Below are 6,000 nucleotides of genomic sequence, written 5' to 3' on the forward strand. Positions count from 1 at the left end.
TGAAGAGGACATATTGAGTATTGAAAGTGTTAGTAAGACATTGCATATGGATAGAGTGATGGTTTGAACATGGTGGAATGTCTGAGAGTAACTGGGTGAAGCATTGCACAGATGTTCATATGGGGAGACCAAGAAAAATGTGAGAGGTTCTAAGAAGGGACCTCAGGTTAAGGCACATGATTGGTGTGTTGTGGAAGACTATGCAGTTTGGAAAGCAGTCATGTGAGCAAGGCTTACCCATGGAAGTGTGGAAAGTTGCCTTTTAATAGGAATGTATGTACAGCATGTATGTACTGTATATACTGTACCTGTATGTGTGTATCTGACCTAATTTCTGGTCCCATTTCTCCCTCAGGATTAGAATACAGTAATAATATTAAAGTCATCTTTGATCCCATTTGTTGATGCTGTGACTTTTATACTTATAAATGTATATATTTATACATATATATTTTATCATACGTATTAAGACAAAGTTACTTAAGATTTTGTTTTTTCCCTCATCAATGATGTTTGTATGGTAGGCTAATTTCAGTACAGTACTTCCATACTGTCTATGTGCTGGGTGAAGTTAGTATTGTTATTCTGTGTTTTATCATGAGGGATAGGGTCCATACACACTGAGTTGGAATCTGACAAATTCTAATGCAAATTGCAAGGGCATGTTGGTTAGAGTAAAAATCGGAATAAAAACACCCTGTTCCATCGAGTCACATTCTTGTTAAACGTTCCTTATGTGTTAACTGTGTTGTGTCTGGCGTTATAAACCGAATGTCCATAATATACCTAATGTTTGCCCCGATCTACAGTTCGACAACTTGCACCAAAATATTTCTTGATTCCAGTCTCAGGGTGACAGGGACCTAAGATTATGAAACCTTTGTTTTTTGAAAGTTTTATTTTTCCTTCTGCATGTTTTTCTGTTGTCCCCCTCCCCCCTCCCTCTCCTTTTTCCCCTGTATTTATCCTTTCCATTTTCTTCCATCTTTATGTAACCTTTCCTTTTTTTTTTTTTTTCTTTCCCCGTATGTAGTCTTTCCTTTTTGTTTTTTGTTTATTTAACTTTTTCTTTTTTGTAGCCTTTCCTTCTTGTTCTTTTATATTTATCCAGTCCTTTCTTTTTTGATATATGTAACTTTTATATATATATATATATAGCCTGTCATTTCTCTTGTTTGTGTATTTATCATGACATTTCACTTCTGAATGGTGATGTTTGAGTATTCAGTCTTGTTTTCAGTGGGTTTCCTCATGCTTTATTTGTTCATCTCTCTCACAGTCAACCAAATGGTATTGTTACACCTTTGCATTACATTGTGAAGCATTGTATGAAGCATTTTGAAACACTATCATATGCTTTATTTTAGGAAGCATGTACTGTTTGTTTGTTTTGTTTTGTATTTATGTCACTGATTAATGCAAGACAGTATAGGTAATGTGGAGGTGATTTGTTTGTGGCCACCCCCTCCAGGATTAAGGCATCAGGCTGTAGGTAAATAGGTAGCTAAATGTAATGTTTTGGTTTTTTATATAATATATATAACACACAAAATGTTTTAGCTTGAGCAAGAGCATGATTTTGCTTATTATTATCAACGGACTGACCAAAATTTGATGGAACCTGTGGATAATGGTATTTATTTTGTTGGTTATACAACATTATACTATTTTAATGCAGCTAAACTTTAACCCTTTCAGAGTCAGTATATTGTTTAAATCATATTCTTGCTGCTACTAGACAGTTTTATTCAGCTTGAGAGAGGTTATTTAAAGATTAGGGGAGAGATATGGCCTTTGTTCACTCCTTTATTACTGTGGTTCGATCTAGCAGTTTAGAATCATTTGAAAATAGTGAGGATAAACTAGAAAATAATGATATCATATTGAAAGAGTTTATCCATTCCATGTTTGTTTCTCCATTTGCCAGAATATGAAAAGAAAATACAAAATAGTGTAAATGATTGCCAGGATAGGAGTTTAAGACTGTGAGTTGGCATATCATGTGCTGCTCTTGACAGTTATTCTTAGTACAGTATTGGGAAACAGACTTATAATTTTGCTGTGTAATGGCGAACTCCATTGGAATACCACTATGTTTGTTTAACCCCTTCACTCCCGTGATGTTAGTGGTAGGTGGGGGCAGCTATCATCCACTTACTTGATGTGGTGTCTTTAGGTGACTAATCTGTTCTGTTCTTGCTGCCTTTAGACGAAATTGCTCAAGCAGAGAATTCTGGTACTGTAGGGATTATTGAAGGCTGTATCTAATTCCTCCTGTTCAAAACCTCATTCGTAAACTGAATAAATTGTCTAAGCAAGAGTAAAGCAAAAAAAAAAAAAAAAAAATTATTCCATTGAAGGAGTTAAATCCTTCAACATATGAATGTCATTTATAGAGTGTTTATTATTGTTATCTCCAGCTCTTTATCCCGTTCATGTCATCATCAGCATAATCATCCTGACCTATTTTCCGATCATCATGCCCAGGAAGGATAGCAGTTGGGAATTGGAGGTCAGTGTTTCATGTAACTATTTTTAGTTATTCTTGGTAATGGAGAACAAACAGCATACAGCAAATTATAATTTGCTGTGTACTGTTTGTTTCTCACGGAATACTGTAGTTGTCTGTGTTTAACTCCTTCAGCCTAAGGATATCATTTATTTTATATCCTATTCAAGCTATCTCCAGGCAACCTTATCCCTTTCACATCATTGCCACCATGGAGGGTGACAACAAGGGGGTGTGTAGGGTACATAACAACAAAAGGAATGAAACATACGAGAAGCAGTACGAGAATATCACAGCCCCTCTGTACACACACCCACACCTCCACAATGCATTCTCATCTCCACTTTGCCTTCTCACTATAATCTCACTTGGCCTGAAATTGCCATATCTCCATCTTGAATGCTGAGATGTAATGTGATTGACAACAGAATATGGTGCTGGTCACAAAACTGTCCTGGAAAGGGGGTAAAGTCCTGGTATTATCACATTCTACAGTATTTAGCTGTGGGAAATTAACTGCAAAATAACAGCTCTCCAAGTTGATGTGGGCAAGTATAGTTACTTCCTACTTTCCAGTTATGCATCACATGCTTGCTTAACCTCATGGTGATCTGTCATATTTTCACATCGTGGTCGTTATTTAACATCCGTTTTTCACATATGTTCCAGTTATAGTTGACTAATCATACAGTTCTTGCATAACTTTTGTATTAAGTTTGTTATACATTGCAGCACTCTGTATGTGTTTTATTTTTGGCTGGGTATTTAATAAGTGTGTGAAAGTGAGAATTACTCCCAGATATGTCAGTTATACCTTGCACAAATGGAATCCAAGCCTGTCTGATTATAGGCATGCATGGAAATGCTTACTTTCAAAATTGGTTGGGATTATGTACTAGTTTATATTATTTATTTATTTATCTTTGAAGGTTTGAAGAAAATAGTGAGTAAACCAAGTGATTTATGTGCAGGTGTGTGTGGCATATGTTACATTCCATTTGTTAGTCTTCCTTTCCATGATGGCTTGTAAGCTTGCTATGCTGTACTTTTGTGTCTCTGTTGTCATATTGTGGAATGTCAGGGAAGATTTATAAAGATAACCATAAAAGCAGTTTGAAGGTGAATGTTATTTTCAGCAGTCTGATAGAAGCTGCTGTAAGTGTTTGTTGTCTTTCAGAGTTTTTGGGAAAATGGACCTAAGACAGTTAGAATGATGTATTTATTTAAGCTTTAGACATTACTGGATATATGGCAAAGAATTAATACACTTCTTGGTGCTAAGTCTTCATAAGGATGTCGGCTCTATCATTTTTTTTTTTTTTTTTTTTTTCCCCCAGCCTACCATCCTATTCTTTATTAACTTGCTGAGGTCTGGATGCTTCCTTCTGCTGAATAAATTTACCATGCTGGAGCCATATTAAAATATTCATGAGTCCCAGCTGCTCTCAGGAGGTTAATGGAAAGTAACCGAAATATGAAAATTTAGTTACATAGCTTGTAACAGAAAGAATAAGAATTTTGTTACATAATTTTCATGTTGAATGATAAAGAAAATAAGTGAGTATCTAACCCAAGTTTTAATTTGATGAGTGGATAGAATTGTATGGAAGCTTAACAGGTATCTGTAAGTAATTGATATGGTGAATACAGTACCAGCCGGTACTGCCAATACGGTGATCAGATGTAACCAGATCTTATATGCAGCCAGGTGTTCAATTCATTAGTAAGTATGCAGTTTAGTACTTAATGGTGTACTATTTTGCACTTCCTCAGTGTAGTGCATAAAAATGTATTCAGTACTAAGCATTTTCAGTGTAATGAATATTTAGGCCATGCATCTCCAAAGACTACTGTGATGTTTTGTATTCAGCAGAGACTTTTCACGGTTTGAGTAATTTTGTTGAGTGATTACCATCTGACAGAACAGCACAACAGAAGGTAATATCACAGTTGGTGTGTGATGTGATAACTTCCTATATCCCATTGCTTTTAGAGAGAGAGTCACATCCAATGCTGATGCCTGACAGCCATAGCATCACTCCTCAAGAAGTGATTGCAGGCTTTTTGAACCTGCAATGCTACTAGGGGAAATAGGCTGGTTATCTGCCCTTAAGTGGACTGGAGTACAGTAGGCTAGTCTCTTGGCTCCCTACACCTCTTATTGGGTAAATGGGATTGACTGTTACTATTACTGTCAAACCATCAGGCATTGTTTAGGGGGGAAAATAAGGCAAGTGAGTGAATCTGTTTGTACATCTGAAACTTGCCTTTAACCCCTTTAATTTTCCTATGTATTTTTTAAAAATTGTATTCTTGCTCCCTTCTGACAGCTCTATTTAATTTTGCGAGAGAAATTGGGTAATAAAGGGCTTAATGAGTGTTTCTAATGCCTCCAGTATAGATGAATTCTGAGTTAAGGCAGTTTTGTGGAGGTAGCAAGAATAAACAAAAAAAATACAAAATCGAATAGAAGGGGTTAATATGATAAGTTAGTACAGGGTTATTGCGTTATTTATACAAGTTTTTCATATGTATTTGTACACTATTTAGCAGACAAGGGAAAGTAAAGGCAGTAATCAGTGTGGCATATGAGGATTTATAGTGCCTCTCAGCGATTTATTAAGCATGTTGAGTATATGATATGATATTATTGGATCTTTCTCTCCTCTTTTACATTACTGATGCGGTGACATGGAGGCAATTAGTTTGTGGTCAAGTATTCTGGGATACCGATGTCTGGTTATAGATAGACATTACCGAGGCAAATTCTGCTATATATATATCAGAAAAGAGAATACTGTATCAAGGTGTAACATGCATAATAACTTGGTGAGACGAGGGCACTTTGGAGTCTACGCTGCCAATGAGATTATGAACCTAAGTGTGTTGAATGTATATACTGTAACATTATGTGGATGTGAGGAGTTTATAGTGAAGTGTGACCTTAATGTACATACTATATTTGTAAAGCATTGCGTACTTGTAGGGCAGTTAACCCCTTGATTCCAAGTGACGTCCTTTTTAGCTTATTCTTGATTCCTCTGGACGACTTTATTTAACTTATGAAACACCTCTTGTATTGAAGGGGTGTACTAAGGCTGTGGTGCTGGAGAGCGATGCCTTCATGTGATGACACTGATATACTGAGCTGCGGAGTTAGCTTTTATACAAACGTCCCTCAATTCGCTAGCCTCCAGTATGAGGATGGTGGGCCGCAGAACAACTTTATACTGTAGTTCACCGGGTTCACATTTGAGATGAGCTTGGGGCCATGACCACTATGTCAAGGCTGTATCTAACCCTTTCAATTCGAAAAGTTGCCCTAAGCTGAATAAAATCGTCAGGAGATGGCAAGAATGTCATAAAAAAGACGTTCCTGGTCTGAGTGGGTCAATAGAAAAATTGTATCAAGCTCTGTCATGATATTTTTTTCATAGGCATTCTTCACTGTACAAATTGCACCGATGATGAAGATCCAGTTTTTTAACAGT

The sequence above is a fragment of the Coenobita brevimanus genome, chromosome 68 (assembly GCF_032717465.1).
Source record: "Coenobita brevimanus isolate Jiangsu-jjx chromosome 68, ASM3271746v2, whole genome shotgun sequence".
Lineage (NCBI taxonomy): Eukaryota > Metazoa > Arthropoda > Malacostraca > Decapoda > Coenobitidae > Coenobita > Coenobita brevimanus.